At 45.0% G+C, this 18,045-nt stretch overlaps 1 long non-coding RNA gene across 1 annotated transcript in view; it reads left to right on the top strand.

The window, feature by feature from the left end:
* LOC149524371 (uncharacterized) overlaps positions 1 to 18,045 on the top strand; it is a 79,296-nt gene that overhangs the window by 35,963 nt on the left and 25,288 nt on the right. Inside the window, exon 2 of the long non-coding RNA XR_016349713.1 lies at positions 11,596 to 11,746. This is a non-coding gene — a long non-coding RNA (uncharacterized LOC149524371). The remainder of the gene's footprint in view (positions 1 to 11,595; positions 11,747 to 18,045) is intronic.

Raw genomic sequence — 18,045 nt, 5'->3', positions numbered from 1 at the left:
TGGGGCAATATAGTTCTTTGTGGCTGTGTTTCCTGCAGCCAGTTCAACAGTTTGTGGTGGCCAGTCTTGTCCTGGGGACTCTTTTAATTGAATGGCACATCAGGCAATATAGCTTGGAGTGTACAGGGGAGATCTGGTCACAAAATGGACACAAACAGCTTGCACTGAGATCAAAAACAGATTCTAAAAGTGATGAATCCTGATAATCAGAAGAGCACTTCTACACAACCTAAGTAGAAGTAGAACCTGCCCCATCATTGTGGTACTGGAAGTGCTCTTTTTCTGTCATGTTCATGCGTTCCTGTTCCTTGGAACACTTTGTCATCAGGAAGCCAGTCTCGGAAAGACAAGCTGTGCTTTTCTGATTCTCGCTCTGTCTAAGAGGAAGTTGCCAACTCAGCAGTTTGTCGGCAAAAAGCGGTACTCTAGAGGGGGCTCTGTTGAGAAAGAAAGCCTTTTTCGACAGATCCTGTAAACCTCCTTGCAGGAGACATAAGGGATCTGTCGAAAAAGGCTTTCTTTCTTGACAGATCCCCCTCTAGAGTGCTGCTTTTTGCTGACAAAGTGCTGAGTCGGCAAAACGCGGTGGCCATTTTTATGTAAATTAGGCACGGGATATTTAAATCCCTGCCTCATTTGCAATGTCAACCTGCCTAATCTGCATCCCTCTGCCGACAGAGGGATGCAGTCTAGACATACCCATACTGCTGTGAAGGGACTCAACAGCTGGATTCCCTATGTGTTCAGCCTCTAAATCTGAAATGAATCTAGGCACTTTGCCTATCTTGGAGAGTTCAGACACATTCCTGGGGTGAAGATGTCTATCAAGCACCCGCTTCCGGAAAGCTAAGGCCTCATTGTCCAACTGCCTAGGACAGACCACATTACCTGTACTGAATTCTTAGGCAATCCTATAGCTTAAACATACCCTCTCCCAGAACTTCAGCCAGGTGGTATGTGGGGCATATGGTAGGTGTAACACAAAACACCTGCATATTGATTTTGTACAGGATTCGGAAACACTGCTGTGTGTCCTTTAATAGCATGAGAAATGCACAGATCTATACAGAAACAATAAACCCTACAAGCCTTCTACTGAGGACGTGTCACAATCTTTAAAAGATATGTCTAATGCCAGATTCCAAAACAGGTTTTGCCATCATTAGTAATTTCTTTTGGTTTCCCATCCCCCTAGTTCTAAGATAGCAGCATACATATGCAAATGTCTTAGTCAAATTGCTCAGGTGGAATTATTATAGGCCGAGACGTGGGTGTGTTTTAGGGACAGGTCAGAGAAATAATGCCTGGATTCTATACTAGGTTACATAAAGATTTAGAGAACTTAGAAAAGGGTTTGATAGCACTAAAATCATATCACATATTCTTGAGAAGATTTTTGTCTTGTTGAACTACATCTGAGATATACAAACTAGGGCCAATCTAGATTAAGATCTAAAACTAAAAAGGCAGCATATTATCACAAGCAATTTGATCAACACAACTGATTTGATCATCAAAGCAGCTATTCTCTGATAGTTTTCTGTTATCAGCTCTGCTCTTCTATAGTCTTCTCCCAGCCCCACCCCCTACTTTTCTGGCCTTTAAATCAGGCACAGCTAAACTCTTGTAACTCTAAAATAATTCTTTTGTAAGCAGCATCTTTCTTTTTCACCACATCAATTCATGTTTTCTTTTCCTTTTTTTTATTCTATTTTATTTTTGTCTCGCTAAGGGGCATAGCATATTCTCACAGATGGGCTTGATTTTTTTTAATTGAGTTCCTTTGTTCTCTTCTCCAAAATTCAGAGCGAGGATGGAATCCGGTTTGAGAATTTATTTTGAGCCCTTACCTAATGCATATTCAGGATGAATAAGTTACATGTCAGATTAATTGAGTTTGGTTAATTTGTAAATCAATAAAATTCTAGTTTCTCTAAAAATATGTGGGGGAGGGGCAGTTTCCCCATTGTTTGTAAGGTGATCAGTGATACTTGAATTAGTTTCCTAGGACCTAGACAGGGAATCTCTAATTGACAGAGTCTTTGTAGAAAAGCAAGACAAAATCTTCCTTTATTGAGATGTGCTTGTGCTGTACTAGACCAGTGTTTCTTGACTTTTTAAGATGGAGGAACACCAAACAATAATTTTTTTTAATGAGGAATACCAAGGATTTTTTGTTAAGCAAAAAAAAAAAAAAAAAAAAAAGGTCAGGGAGAAAGTTACTGAGGGGGGGAAAAAAGGCCATTTTGAATTCTGTTGTTCTCCGCGGCACACCTCCAACTGCCTCATGGCACACCCAGTGTGCTGCGGAACACAGTTTAAGAAACACTGTCCTAGACAGAGGTTGTTCAGGTTACTAGACTGGTTCACTATCCAGAAGGATATTTGTTGCATCCCAGCCTCTGCAGCTATAAAAAGCTTGGAATTCCTCTACTGTCTTCCAGAGCAATTTCATAACATTGTGATTCACAACACCCTGGTGAGTCAAATAAATATTAGCCCCATTTAATGAAAAAGGAAACTGAGGCAGGGACAGGTTAAGGCCAGCATTTTCAATAGTGACACATGATTGTTGGGCACCTGATTTTAGATACCATGGGCCTAATTTCCACAGATGTGGGCCATCTACTGCTTCTGTTGCCTTTAGGTGGAGATTTTCAGGTCAATCTGGGCTAGGCAAATTAGCCCCACAGTGTTTAATGTTTGCCCCCCAAACATTTTAAACTGATCCAGGAATTAGAATATAATACAGGCTCTAGTTCTGTGCTCTTGTTTTAGGCCATACTGCCTCACTTACAATGGATGCCCATAAGGCTCAGAAATCTAGTTGCCCATCTAGATTTTTGTTATTCCCATTTTAAGTTAATTTAGTGCTGGTTATAGCTGAACGTCCTAGAGGGTGACATCTTGTGGGATCAATGGACCAGGTACCTCACAGGCTGCAACTTCTCCTTTGCTGTCCTGTTAACATGCCTCATCTCCTAACTGGAAGTGTAAGTGCAGCCATTAGGGTTGGGGAAAATGAGAGTTTTAAAGAGAGATTTTGCACATGCATGCTCTTTCTGTACTGTATAGATATAAGATTCATGCTTTTCACTGTTGGTTCTTTCTCCCACAAATGCTACTTGTATGACTGCACTGCTCCATGGAGGAGCCAAATCTAGGACTTAAGAAGTTTTTCAGCTTCTAGATCCATTAGGATCTTGTTTGCTCTTCTGGGACCTTCAGCTGTGACGGTGGTTTTCATTAGGAACAGTAGTGAGACAACAGACTTGTTTCTATAAATGATGCCAGTCAGATTCTTGGATATTTTTCAAGCCTCTTTATAAATGTCTGTGGATACCGAGGAAAGTGTGAAATAGTTTGCTCTAGCTTGGATTGATAGATTGAAATAGTTTCTCAGATTACAAGAAGCCTTAACTAGTTCATTAAGACTTTGTATTAAGATAATCAATGAAACCTACCTATTCTTTACATCCAATAGTGTGTCTGGTGCCATCCTACTATTAGGGTATGTCTACACTACCCCGCTAGTTCGAACTAGCGGGGTAATGTAGGCATACCGCACTTGCAAATGAAGCCCGGGATTTGAATTTCCTGGGCTTCATTTGCATAAGCGGGGAGCCGCCATTTTTAAAACCCTGCTGGTTCTAACCCCGTGCAGCGCGGCTACACGGGGCTCGAACTAGGTAGTTCGGACTAGGATTCCTACTCCGAACTACCGGTACACCTTGTGGAACGGTAGTTCGGAATAGGAATCCTAGTCCGAACTACCTAGTTCGAGCCCCGTGTAGCCGCGCTGCACAGGGTTCGAACCAGCGGGGTTTTAAAAATGGCGGCTCCTCGCTATGCAAATGAAGCCCGGGAAATTCAAATCCCAGGCTTCATTTGCAAGTGCGGTATGCCTACATTACCCTCCTAGTTCGAACTAGGAGGGTAGTGTAGACATACCCATGTATATTAATTCTGTACAGGATGGCCCGAGGCAGGCTGCAGCAGCTGGTGCCCTAGGCGAAATGCACAATCAGCGCCCCCACCTGCATGGCTGTCAATGCCGTGACGTCATCATTGGGCGCCCCGGGTGCCCTGTTGAAGACGGCGCCCTAGGCAACAGCCAAGTCGGCCTATACTCATGGGCTACCCCTGATTCTGTATAATAACTGAGATGGATTCCTTAGGAAATTTCAGGTGTTTGAAATGCTGGTTGGGGGTATGCAAGGGAACTGTCAAGGATTTAGTGTTTGTGAGCTCTCTCCAACTATAAAATTGTACATCTTATCTTTAAATAAAAACATGCTGTGTAGGAATAAGAAACATGCTTGAAAGTAGGAATAAGAAATCCTCTGGAAAAGGGCTTATTTTCTGGAGAATCACGTCTAGACTGGCGCTTTTCTCCGGCTTATCCCCAAGCCGGAAAAAAGCGGCAGCCATGTAAATGCAAATGCCGCGGGGGATATTTAAATCCCCCACGGAATTTGCAATTCCGAAGTCTACATTAGCATCCCTTTTCTGGAAAGGGGTGCCAATGTAGACGTAGCCTATGGGTACCTACCTTTACACTGTGAGCTAAAGTTGAGTTAAGATACGCAACTTCAGCTACGTTAATTACATAGCTGAAGTAGAAGTACCTTAACTTGACTTTTGGTGCTGACTACACAGCAGGAAGTTGAAGGAAGAAAACTCTTCCTTTGATTTCCCCTTACTCCTCATGAAATGAGGGTTACAGAAGTTGGAGTAAGAAGCCTATTTTGAAATTATTTCAAAATAACGAGCTTGTAGTATAGATGCGCACTCTGTTATTTCAAAACAGCATGAGTTATTTTGAAATAAGCGTGCAGTGCAGACATAGTCTATAAGGGTGCATTTACACTGCACCTTTACATCAAAATAAGCTATGCAATTTGCAACTTGCGTAGCATATTTCAAAATAGCTTATTTCAAAATTTGGCACTATCTACACAGCACCAAATTTCGAAAAAAAGGCATTATTTCAAAATGTCCCTTTACCCTCATGGAATGAGGGTTAGTGGTACGGCCGAATAGTGTGCCCATTATTTCGAAATCTATTGGAAATAACGGGCTGCTTTAAAGATGCGGAATAACTATTTCAGGATACTTCCGGTATCCGGAAATAGCTCCGCAGTGTGGACATAGCCTAAGAGCAGTTCTCAGAGGGGTAGCTGTGTTAGTTTGTAACTATGAAAATCAGTAGTCCTGTGGAACCTTAGACTAACAAATATATATAGTATCATGAGCTTTAGTATCATGGACAAACCTGTGGGTTTTGCCTATGAAGGCTCATGATACTACATATATATTTGTTAGTCTCTGAGGTGCCACAGGATGACTATTTTTTGTTATAAGAGCAAGAAAGTGTATTCATGAAACAGTATGGAAGAAGATGGTAAGCAGGAAACGAATTTCAGTTTCTAGGATCCAGTGGTATATAATAAGTGATTACAACACTGGCATTTTGCAGGCTAGCAGGCAAATGGATCATATTGAGGAGGGAAAGCAGTGGTACCTGGCTTAAAGATTTCTTTTGAAAACATCAGCAGCGAGACTGTTAACAATCTGACAAAGTGTAATAATTAAGCTTCAGAGTTAACAATCCCCTTCACGTGATTTCAGGTTTGTAAAGTAGATTCTGATAATGCTCTCAAAGAGGCTCATATTGGTTCAGTCTAGCATCTGGTTCAGTCTAGCATCTGGATTACAATGCATATACATTTAGTATGTTTCCTGTTCTTCAAATTCAAGGCAGAAAAGGCTTTTTTAAATCTAGTCCTAGGACCAGTACAGAATTGTCCTTCCAAGGCTCCAAAAGTATGAAATATCTTGGCAGTGCAGTTTTCAGTGCATCTGTGTTTCATCCTGTGTCCGGCCAGTGATCTTCATGCTATTATGTTCTAAATCATGCGGGATGATAGTACCCAACATGCTTGGAGGTCTGCATGCAAGTCATTCTTAGTCTGGATGTTGCAATAAAAAGGGAACTTGGCCTCAGCAGTATCCTTCCTGAAGTTTGATTCCATGAAGTGATGGAAGTGATTTGTTGTGGTTGGGTGTGTTACTTCTGGCACAGCCTCCCTGTCTGTCAGTGCTGAGTCATTGCCGCATGGATTCACAGAAATGCTCGCTGCTTTTCTCCAAACACTCCTTAAAGTATTAAAGAGGAGATGGGTGTGGGTGTGCAGGCCAGTTTATAGATCAGTAAAAGTCCTGACCATTTTGCTCCCGTGTATTAAATGAATATGAAGAGATTGGTGAGATTTTGTTTGTTTCCTTCTGCTAGATATGTAACATTAAAGAGAATTAGAAGCTGGAGAAACCACTGGGTATATTCTTCTACCTGTGAACAGAGGAGTCATCCTGCCATATCCATAAGCTTTTCATGGACATTTCTTGTTATAGAAGCTTCTCCCAGTTAATTTTTGTCTTTCAACATGCTCTGTTATACTTCTGTTCCTAGGTCTTCAGCTTGCCCATGAACCTCAATCCTGACCTGCAGCAAACAGTTTTCATTTCATATGTGCACTGGCCAGTGCACTTCAGTCCTGTCTTGCAGCTTCCTTGCTCTTCTCCCAATTTCCCATTCCTACTATCTCAATTCTACCAATATACTTCTACCTTGGCTTGCAGCACATTCTCCACTTTAGTCAAGCTACACGCCCCCTCAAGCAAACAGCCAACAAGACACAATCAGAGATGTTCACTGCTACCCAAAAGCTTATTAACATTTAACAATCCCACCACAGATTAATATGACACCTTGCAGCATTAAATTATAATGCCTGGTTTCTCCCACACTCAGAAATAGAAAAGGGTTTTCTGTAGCACAGAACTGTGACAAATGTCACTATAGGTGTGTCTACACAGCACCCTAAACTCAAAATAAGATGCGCAATACGCATAGCGGAAATTGTGTATCTTATTTCGATTGTATTTTGAAATTTGGTGCATTTACACAGCACCAAATTTTGAAATAACACACTATTTTGTCACATCCCTTAGCCCTCCTAGAAGGAGGGTTACAGGGATTCTGAAATAGCGCATTTGTTATCTCTAAAAATATTTTGAAATAATGGGCGCATTTACAAAACGTGGGGTAGCTATTTCAGGATACCTCTAAAATGCCAAAATAGCTCTGCTGTCTAGACATTCCCTATATGTTTAACATCTAGTGCATGAAAGTAATCTCTGCTACTATTCTTATCTTGTTCAATTTAGACATGCTGAAGTAGAGCTAAAGTTGGGCTAATCCTACAGTGGGTGAAACCCCATTGCTCTCTCCTGGAGTAAAAGGGACTCATAACAGTTGGCTGGGAAGGGTATACGTGAAAGCTGAATTTCACACTGGCTCTTGAATAAGGAGCTTCAGGGGGTAGCCGAGTTAGTCTGTTAGGGTATGTCTACACTACCCCGCTAGTTCGAACTAGCGGGGTAATGTATGCATACCGCACTTGCTAATGAAGCCCGGGATTTGAATTTCCCGGGCTTCATTAGCATAAGCGGGGAGCCGCCATTTTTAAATCCCCGCTGCTTCGAACCCCGTGTAGCGCGGCTACACGGGGCTCGAACTAGGTAGTTCGGACTAGAGTGCCTATTCCGAACTACCGGTACACCTCGTTTCACGAGGAGTAACGGTAGTTCGGAATAGGACCCTAGTCCGAACTACCTAGTTCGAGCCCCGTGTAGCCGCGCTACACGGGGTTCGAAGCAGCGGGGATTTAAAAATGGCGGCTCCCCGCTTATGCTAATGAAGCCCGGGAAATTCAAATCCCGGGCTTCATTAGCAAGTGCGGTATGCATACATTACCCCGCTAGTTCGAACTAGCGGGGTAGTGTAGACATACCCTTACAGAAGAAAACAACAAATAGTCTGGTAGCACTTTATAGACTAACAAAACATGTAGATGGTACCATGAGCTTTCATGGGCACAGCCCACTTCTTCAGGTCATCTGAAAGCCCACGAAAGCTCATGATACTATTTACATGTTTTGTTAGTGTATAAAGTGCTACCAGACCATTTGTTGTTTTCTTCTTGAATAAGGATTTATTCTAGATGCAATTGTCCAGGAATTGTGTAATACATTGTGAACTTCAGATGCAATATGCAATCCAATTAAACCAATTCAGGTTCAGAAAACACTCTGGCTACGTCTACATTGCAGGCTTCTTGCAGAAGAACTGTTTTGTGCAAGAGTTCTTGTGCAAAAATTCTTGCACAAGAACGCGTCCACACTGCCATGTGCTTTTGTGGAAGAGATGTGCTTTTGCCCAAGAGCGTCCACACTGCCATGGATGCTCTCTTGCGCAAGAACCCTCTGGTGGCCATTTTAGCCATCTGGCTTTCTTGCACAAGAAACCCCTGTTGCCTGTCCACACTGCCTTCTTGTGGAAGAGCTCTTGCGCAAGAGGGCTTATTCCTTGTGGGGAGAGGAATAACTCTTCCAGAAGAAGCCTTGCTTTCTGATGCTGTACTATAAATTTACTTGCGCAAGAACATGCGTACAGTGTAGACGGTCTGCAAGCTTTTGCGCAAGAACAATTGTTCTTACGCAAAAAGCCTGCAGTGTAGACGTAGCCTCTGTATATTATGTGTTACTGATATTCCTCTTTGTTTCCCATTACTACCTTTGTACTACAGTAGCACCAGGAGCCTGTTATGCTAGGTACTGTATCCAGATATACCAAAAAGAGAGCCCCTGCTCTAAAGTGCATGTGGTTACAGAGAGGGGACAGGAAGTTAGATATGACAGATGGCGGGGGAAGCAAGGTGGCAATGAGATGGTTCTGATCGCAGGAATAAGCAGTAGTTGCTGTAGATACCATGAGAGACATTTGTGTGAAAAATGGACCTTTGTTTCTGGAGAGTTCATTGGGTTCTGTTGTTTTCATAGAAAACACACGATCCATTGTTTGACATCACAGTTGGTTGCTATGGAAATGCTGATGTTACCAAAGATAGGACTGAGCTGGAGGGCTTTAGCAAGTCCTTGAGACCCAGGAAAGGTCAATGCCTAGTTTATTTTAGGCAGTAGCACTGGGACCATCAGAGTAACAGAGAAGTGCCCGTTCTGGGTAATGACAACTGGAACTTCATGGTGTAACAGAAGGCAGTGCTCTTTCTGCTGGGTTCTACTGTCACCTGGGCAACGAAGGACAGAGCCAGAGGAAGTGGAAATAAGCTTACAAAGAGAACTGTTTTTATTGGAAATAATCTTTGTTTGTCTGTTTCCCAAGAGAGATCATATAGTCTTCAACAGCCATGTAAAATAGGCATCTGTTCCCTATTAAATCTTATTAACTACGGTCTTGAGAACCTATTATAACTCTGCCATTGTTTGGAGCTAACCTTTCACCAAGTTTCCATTATTATCAATAATATCTTTAGATCTGGTTGAAAATGGGGGGAGGGGAGAGGAGAACACTGTGCATGCCTTTTTTTTTTAATATTCCTTTATTTTTAAAAAAATCTGAGATTCAACCAGCTCTGTAGTTGGCGAGTAACAGCAAAGGGGGGCATTCTGAGCAATCCTTTAAAAAAAATCTCCTTTTTTGATAAAGGACAATATCTTACAGTAGTTTTTGACCTCAAGTAAATGGATTGTAAAGGCTAAGATGAAGTGGATGGCCCATAAGCACAGGACACATGTTTGGAGGTCAGACTAGGAGATGACATAAGGGTCTTTTCTGTCCTTAAAATCTATGCCTTGCATGTTCAGGAGCTTCTCTGTGAGAAAGAATCAATGGACACAAATCAGAAATACGTGAAAGGAATATACAGAAGCCTGTTGGTGAGCATTTCAGTTTGCCTAACCACAGTCTGGCAGACCTGCAAGTACCTGTCTTGTCACAAACCAGCTCTACAAGCCAAATACACAGAGGAGCTCTGGAATCCCAGTTTATCCGCAAATTCAATTCACATGACAATGGACTCAATCGTAATATGGGCTGGTGGGACTCTACCTACTTAATAACCACTGAAGGTGCTAACAACCCCCTGAGTGGTATCCTTCCTGTTTTAGGAATCGATCTATTGACTTTGATTTTTATCTGCTTAGGTTTAAGTACCCATTCTCCAAATACTTAATGATGCTCTGTCTCCCACTCCCCTCCCTTTTTCTTTCTCTTTCTCCTCTCCTTCCCCTCTCCTATTTATTTTGAGTTTTCATATCCCCAACTCATAACTCCGGTCATCTGAAGAAGTGGGCTATGCCCATGAAAGCTCATGATACCATCTACATGTTTCGTTAGTTTATAAAGTGCTACCAGACCATTTGTTGTTTTTTTCTTAAAATCTATGACACAAACATTTGTGGTTTACAGAGTAAAAATAAACCCCTCGGCTGTATCTAGACTGGTAAGTTTTTCTGCAAAAGCTTGCTAGCTGTCTACACTGGCCGCTTGAATTTCTGCAAGAACACTGACGATCTCACGTAAGAAATCAGTGCTTCTTGCGGAAATACTATTCTGCTCCCGTTCGGGCAAAAGTCCTTTTGCGCAAAAGCTTTTGCGCAAAAGGGCCAGTGTAGACAGCTCAGATTTGTTTTGCGCAAAAACCCCCGATGGTGAAAATGGCGATCAGGGCTTTTTTGCGCAAAAGCGCGTCTAGATTGGCATGGACGCTTTTCCGCAAAAAGTGCTTTTGCAGAAAAGCGTCCGTGCCAATCTAGACGCTCTTTTCTGCAAATGCTTTTAACGGAAAACTTTTCCGTTAAAAGCATTTGCGGAAAATCATGCCAGTCTAGACGTAGCCCTCTTGTGTGGACATAGCCCAGCAGCTGTATACCTATCAGACCTGGTGGTTCTATTTGTGTGGCGTTTGTTCCTGTTCCAAAATGGGAATTGTTTAAGTGTTTCTTCTTAGTTGGCTATCCCTAGTACAGGTATTTTCAGTCTTGCACTACTGTGGTGCTTAGAAGCCCTAGGCATGGATCAGGTCCCTGTCATGCTAGGGGCTGTACAAACACAAGACTAAAAGATATAGCACTTTGGGCAAAGAGATCAATGTAAGTATACTTTGACATCAGTCTGATGCAACTGCTGACTCTTCTGCAGTATTAGATGTCATTTCATTACTAACATTTTATATCTCATTCAAAAGATGGGAGCTCCAGCAACACAGTACCTCCTGCTATGGTATTAGTTCTGTATTGAATCAGAAGGAAAAATGCTGCCTGCTATTCTATGAACACCACCTCAGTGTTTCTTAGAGAGTTCTTAATTGCTTTGTTTTGGGAGGTTCAGTGGCCTGACTGCTACTGCCCTGTCAGCGTCTGCAGACCCATCTGGTTGTGTGCACACAACCTTGCATTTGCACACAGCACAACCTGTAATGGTAGGTCCAAATGGATTGGTAGAAACACAGTTACCCAGTCTGCACATGCAGATTGGTGCTTCTGCAAGACTTGCAGGAGAAGTTAAAAGGCACTTCAGAAGACTGATGGAGACTGTAGATTATGCGAGCACAGAGTGATGCAGTAGATTAGAGTATATATTTATCCAGGAATTATATTTTTGGATACTTCATTCCCAGTGTTACCAGAATTGCCTGAGAGGCCTTACACCCTCTTTTCCCTTTCTATCAGGGCCTTGGATATAACAAACTGCAATGAAAATTAGTCACAGAACTTCCTACAGATACAGTTTCTTCATCAACTCTCAGCTCCCCAGATAACTTTCAAATCATGTGGGTGCTCAGCTAGAGCATAGAGGAATGCAGGAAGATTCTTCTGGCTGGTAAGTAATACAAATGCTTCCGTGATTATTCCTGTCTCAGTTCAGTAAAATGATTCAATCAGAATGAAAAATGGAGTTGCCTGACTTAAGACAGAATCTGGCTGGCTGGCTCAGTGGGGGCTGAAATGGAGCATTTGAGGGTTTTTTGTTTTTTTTTCTCCACTGTTGACTCAATGAAGTTACACACTGTGAGTTTATTTACAGTCTGGAATCATTTGCTGCCAAGCATTGTTTTAATCCTTTTTTTTTTCAGTTGCCCTGTAACACCTAGCAACCCAGTCATGTTTCACCAAGTGAGTTTTCTCTTTTGTGTGGTTGTTAATAAAAATCACCTTTTTAAGACCATGATCTGATTTCTGTGTCCTAGAAGCGGACAGGGGACTGCAGACAGGGGAGTTGAAGAGGGAGAGCAAAGCGACCCCACCGCCGAAGAGGCTACCCGGTGAGAGTACAAGCTGTGGTGTGAGTGTGTGTGTGTGCCTGACTGTTTGAATTTTACAGTTTGAAGTGGTGTGAATTGAGAGTCTGATTCCAGGTGAGTGCTAGCAGTTTCAGTTTCAGCTTCTGTGGCAGTTGGGACTGAGAGCCTGCCATTGTTCCCTTGATTGCCTCTGATTAGCCTCAGGCTCAGCCTTCCCCTGTGTGACTCAGAAGGGGGCAGGCCTGACCTAGGCAAGCAGGCTTTAAAAAGCCAGAGCAGTGCGACCAGGGGAGCGAAGCGGACAGGGGACTGCAGACAGGGGAGTTGAAGAGGGAGAGCAAAGCGACCCCACCGCCGAAGAGGCTACCCGGTGAGAGTACAAGCTGTGGTGTGAGTGTGTGTGTGTGCCTGACTGTTTGAATTTTACAGTTTGAAGTGGTGTGAATTGAGAGTCTGATTCCAGGTGAGTGCTAGCAGTTTCAGTTTCAGCTTCTGTGGCAGTTGGGACTGAGAGCCTGCCATTGTTCCCTTGATTGCCTCTGATTAGCCTCAGGCTCAGCCTTCCCCTGTGTGACTCAGAAGGGGGCAGGCCTGACCTAGGCAAGCAGGCTTTAAAAAGCCAGAGCAGTGCGACCAGGGGAGCGAAGCGGACAGGGGACTGCAGACAGGGGAGTTGAAGAGGGAGAGCAAAGCGACCCCACCGCCGAAGAGGCTACCCGGTGAGAGTACAAGCTGTGGTGTGAGTGTGTGTGTGTGCCTGACTGTTTGAATTTTACAGTTTGAAGTGGTGTGAATTGAGAGTCTGATTCCAGGTGAGTGCTAGCAGTTTCAGTTTCAGCTTCTGTGGCAGTTGGGACTGAGAGCCTGCCATTGTTCCCTTGATTGCCTCTGATTAGCCTCAGGCTCAGCCTTCCCCTGTGTGACTCAGAAGGGGGCAGGCCTGACCTAGGCAAGCAGGCTTTAAAAAGCCAGAGCAGTGCGACCAGGGGAGCGAAGCGGACAGGGGACTGCAGACAGGGGAGTTGAAGAGGGAGAGCAAAGCGACCCCACCGCCGAAGAGGCTACCCGGTGAGAGTACAAGCTGTGGTGTGAGTGTGTGTGTGTGCCTGACTGTTTGAATTTTACAGTTTGAAGTGGTGTGAATTGAGAGTCTGATTCCAGGTGAGTGCTAGCAGTTTCAGTTTCAGCTTCTGTGGCAGTTGGGACTGAGAGCCTGCCATTGTTCCCTTGATTGCCTCTGATTAGCCTCAGGCTCAGCCTTCCCCTGTGTGACTCAGAAGGGGGCAGGCCTGACCTAGGCAAGCAGGCTTTAAAAAGCCAGAGCAGTGCGACCAGGGGAGCGAAGCGGACAGGGGACTGCAGACAGGGGAGTTGAAGAGGGAGAGCAAAGCGACCCCACCGCCGAAGAGGCTACCCGGTGAGAGTACAAGCTGTGGTGTGAGTGTGTGTGTGTGCCTGACTGTTTGAATTTTACAGTTTGAAGTGGTGTGAATTGAGAGTCTGATTCCAGGTGAGTGCTAGCAGTTTCAGTTTCAGCTTCTGTGGCAGTTGGGACTGAGAGCCTGCCATTGTTCCCTTGATTGCCTCTGATTAGCCTCAGGCTCAGCCTTCCCCTGTGTGACTCAGAAGGGGGCAGGCCTGACCTAGGCAAGCAGGCTTTAAAAAGCCAGAGCAGTGCGACCAGGGGAGCGAAGCGGACAGGGGACTGCAGACAGGGGAGTTGAAGAGGGAGAGCAAAGCGACCCCACCGCCGAAGAGGCTACCCGGTGAGAGTACAAGCTGTGGTGTGAGTGTGTGTGTGTGCCTGACTGTTTGAATTTTACAGTTTGAAGTGGTGTGAATTGAGAGTCTGATTCCAGGTGAGTGCTAGCAGTTTCAGTTTCAGCTTCTGTGGCAGTTGGGACTGAGAGCCTGCCATTGTTCCCTTGATTGCCTCTGATTAGCCTCAGGCTCAGCCTTCCCCTGTGTGACTCAGAAGGGGGCAGGCCTGACCTAGGCAAGCAGGCTTTAAAAAGCCAGAGCAGTGCGACCAGGGGAGCGAAGCGGACAGGGGACTGCAGACAGGGGAGTTGAAGAGGGAGAGCAAAGCGACCCCACCGCCGAAGAGGCTACCCGGTGAGAGTACAAGCTGTGGTGTGAGTGTGTGTGTGTGCCTGACTGTTTGAATTTTACAGTTTGAAGTGGTGTGAATTGAGAGTCTGATTCCAGGTGAGTGCTAGCAGTTTCAGTTTCAGCTTCTGTGGCAGTTGGGACTGAGAGCCTGCCATTGTTCCCTTGATTGCCTCTGATTAGCCTCAGGCTCAGCCTTCCCCTGTGTGACTCAGAAGGGGGCAGGCCTGACCTAGGCAAGCAGGCTTTAAAAAGCCAGAGCAGTGCGACCAGGGGAGCGAAGCGGACAGGGGACTGCAGACAGGGGAGTTGAAGAGGGAGAGCAAAGCGACCCCACCGCCGAAGAGGCTACCCGGTGAGAGTACAAGCTGTGGTGTGAGTGTGTGTGTGTGCCTGACTGTTTGAATTTTACAGTTTGAAGTGGTGTGAATTGAGAGTCTGATTCCAGGTGAGTGCTAGCAGTTTCAGTTTCAGCTTCTGTGGCAGTTGGGACTGAGAGCCTGCCATTGTTCCCTTGATTGCCTCTGATTAGCCTCAGGCTCAGCCTTCCCCTGTGTGACTCAGAAGGGGGCAGGCCTGACCTAGGCAAGCAGGCTTTAAAAAGCCAGAGCAGTGCGACCAGGGGAGCGAAGCGGACAGGGGACTACAGACAGGGGAGTTGAAGAGGGAGTTGGGCAGAGGGAGTGACTGATGGTGATGAAGACCCGTAGCGCTTGTGCCAGTACTTCTCCTGTCTCCTCCACCTGTGCCTGTATCCAGACAGAGAACCTGAGCATGGATGCCTCTACCCAGGTCCTGGTGTGGTCTTGCTGTATTTGTGGCTTGCAATTCCCACTGAGTGATCTCCAGGCTGGGGGAGACAACCGTTGTGAAAGGTGCCTGCTAGTGGAATCTCTCAGGCAGCAGGTGGGAGAGCTACAGGAGGAGGTGGCCAGGCTGAGGAGCATTCGAAGCCATGAGGAATTCCTGGACAGTATTCCTGTGGAGTCCACGGAGGTCACTGTCCTAGGATGTGGGACTGTTGACCAGCCACTTATGGAGGAGGCGGTGGTGCAGGGTGAGCACTGGCAGCTGGTTACTTCCGGCAGCAGGCAGTGTTCCACCCCTGCTCCTAACCCTCCCACTGTGTTGTTACATAACCGTTACACTTTACTTTCAGCAGGAGACAAGGAGTCACCCCCCACAGTGGAGGAGACCAGGCCTTGCACCACCAAGGTTGAGCAGTCTCCTGCCACCACTGCGAGGAGGAAACGTAGAGTAGTGGTGGTTGGAGACTCTCTTCTGAGGGGAACGGAGGCACCCATCTGTCGCCCTGACAGCTCATCTCGAGAGGTATGCTGTCTGCCAGGGGCCCGTATCCGAGATGTTACGGAGGCATTGTCGAGGATTATCCGGCCCTCTGACTACTACCCCATGCTACTCATCCACGTGGGCACAAATGATACTGCCAGGTGTGACACTGAGCGGATCAAGTGTGACTACAGGGCTTTGGGAGTACGGGTGAAGGAGTTTGGAGCGCAGGTGGTATTCTCTTCTATCCTTCCTGTCAAAGGTAGGGGCCCGGGCAGAGAGAGGTGCATCCTGGAGGTGAATGCCTGGCTGCGACGATGGTGTCGCCAGGAGGGATTCGGCTTCCTTGATCACGGGGTGCTCTTCCAGGAAGGACTGCTTGGCGGAGATGGAGTTCACCTTTCCAGGAGCGGGAAGGCCTTGTTTGGACACAGACTGGCTAACCTTGTGAGGAGGGCTTTAAACTAGGTTTGTCGGGGGCAGGTGAGCAAAGCCCACAGGTAAGTGCTGAATGTGCGGGACTGGGAGATGGGTTGGAAATGGGGGGGACTACGGCCTATAATGGCAAGGAGAAAGGAGGGTCAGGGCACAACAGGGAGGCAAGATCAAATCAGTATCTTAGATGCCTATATACAAATGCGAGAAGTATGGGTAATAAGCAGGAAGAACTGGAATTGCTAACCAATAAATACAACTATGATATCATTGGTATTACAGAAACCTGGTGGGATGGGACGCATGATTGGAATATTGGTATGGAAGGGTACGGCTTGCTCAGGAAGGACAGACAGGGAAAAAAGGGAGGAGGGGTTGCCTTGTATATTAAAAATGTACACACTTGGACTGAAGTGGAGATGAACGTAGGAGATAGCTGTGTAGAGAGTCTCTGGGTTAAGCTAAAAGGGGTAAAAAACAAAGGTGATATCATGCTAGGAGTCTACTACAGGCCACCTAGCCAGGTGGAAGAGGTGGATGAGGCCTTTTTTAAACAATAAACAAAACTATCCAAAGCCCAAGATTTGGTGGTGATGGGAGACTTCAACTATCCAGACATATGTTGGGAAACTAACACAGCGAGGCACAGGCTATCCAATAAGTTTCTGGACTGCATTGGAGACAACTTTCTGTTTCAGAAGGTTGAAAAAGCTACCAGAGGAGAAGCTGTTCTGGATTTGGTTTTAACAAATAGGGAGGAACTAGTTGAGAACTTGAAAGTGGAAGACAGTATAGGGGACAGTGATCACGAAATAATAGAGTTCATGATCTTAAGGAAAGGTAGAAGGGAGACCAGCACAATTGAGGTTATGGATTTCAGGAAGGCAGATTTTGATAAGCTCAGAGAACTTGTAGGTAAGGTCCCATGGGAAGCAAGACTGAAGGGAAAAACAACTGAGGAGAGTTGGAAGTATTTCAAAGGGACGTTGTTAAGGGCCCAAAAGCAAACAATTCCGCTGTGTAGGAAAGATAGAAAATATGGCAAAAGACCAGCTTGGCTTAACAAGGAGATCTTGCATGATCTCAAAATAAAAAAGGAGTCCTATAAAAAATGGAAACTAGGACAAATAACAAAGGATGAATATAGGCAAGCAACACGGGAATGCAGGGGCAAGATTAGAAAGGCAAAGGCACAAAATGAGATCAAACTAGCTACAGGCATAAAGGGAAACAAGAAGACCTTTTATAAATACATTAAAAGCAAGAGGAAGACCAAGGACAGGGTAGGCCCACTGCTTAGTGAGGAGGGAGAAGCAGTAACAGGGAACTTGGAAATGGCGGAGATGCTCAATGACTTCTTTGTTTCGGTCTTCACCGAGAAGTCTGGAGGTGTGCCTAACGTAGTGAATACAAGCAGAGAGAGGGTAAGTTTAGAAGATAGGATACACAAAGAACAAGTTAAAAATCACTTAGGAAAGTTAGATGTCAGCAAGTCACCAGGTCCTGATGAAATGCATCCCAGGATACTCAAGGAGCTGATAGAGGAGGTATCTGAGCCTTTAGCTATGATCTTTGAAAAATCATGGCAGACAGGGGAGATTCCAGAAGACTGGAAAAGGGCAAATATTGTGCCCATCTATAAAAAGGGGAATAAGAACAACCCAGGAAATTATAGACCAGTCAGTTTAACGTCTGTCCCAGGGAAGATAATGGAGCAGGTAATTAAGGAAATCGTATGCAAACACTTGGAAAGTAATAAAGTGATAGGGAATAGCCAGCATGGGTTTGTGAAGAACAAGTCATGCCAAACTAATCTGATAGCTTTCTTTGATAAGATAACGAGCCTTGTGGATAAGGGAGAAGCGGTGGATGTCATATACCTAGACTTTAGTAAGGCATTTGATACGGTCTCGCATGATATTCTTATTGATAAACTAGGCAAATATAACTTAGATAGGGCCACGATAAGGTGGGTGCATAATTGGCTGGATAACCGTAGTCAGAGAGTTGTTGTTAACGGTTCTAAATCCTGCTGGAAAGGGAT

The sequence above is a fragment of the Pelodiscus sinensis genome, chromosome 5 (assembly GCF_052426305.1).
Source record: "Pelodiscus sinensis isolate ZL-2025 chromosome 5, ASM5242630v1, whole genome shotgun sequence".
In the NCBI taxonomy this organism is placed as follows: domain Eukaryota; kingdom Metazoa; phylum Chordata; order Testudines; family Trionychidae; genus Pelodiscus; species Pelodiscus sinensis.
The sequence above is the reverse complement of the archived record's forward strand: the minus strand, read 5'-3'. Positions and strand labels throughout refer to the sequence as shown.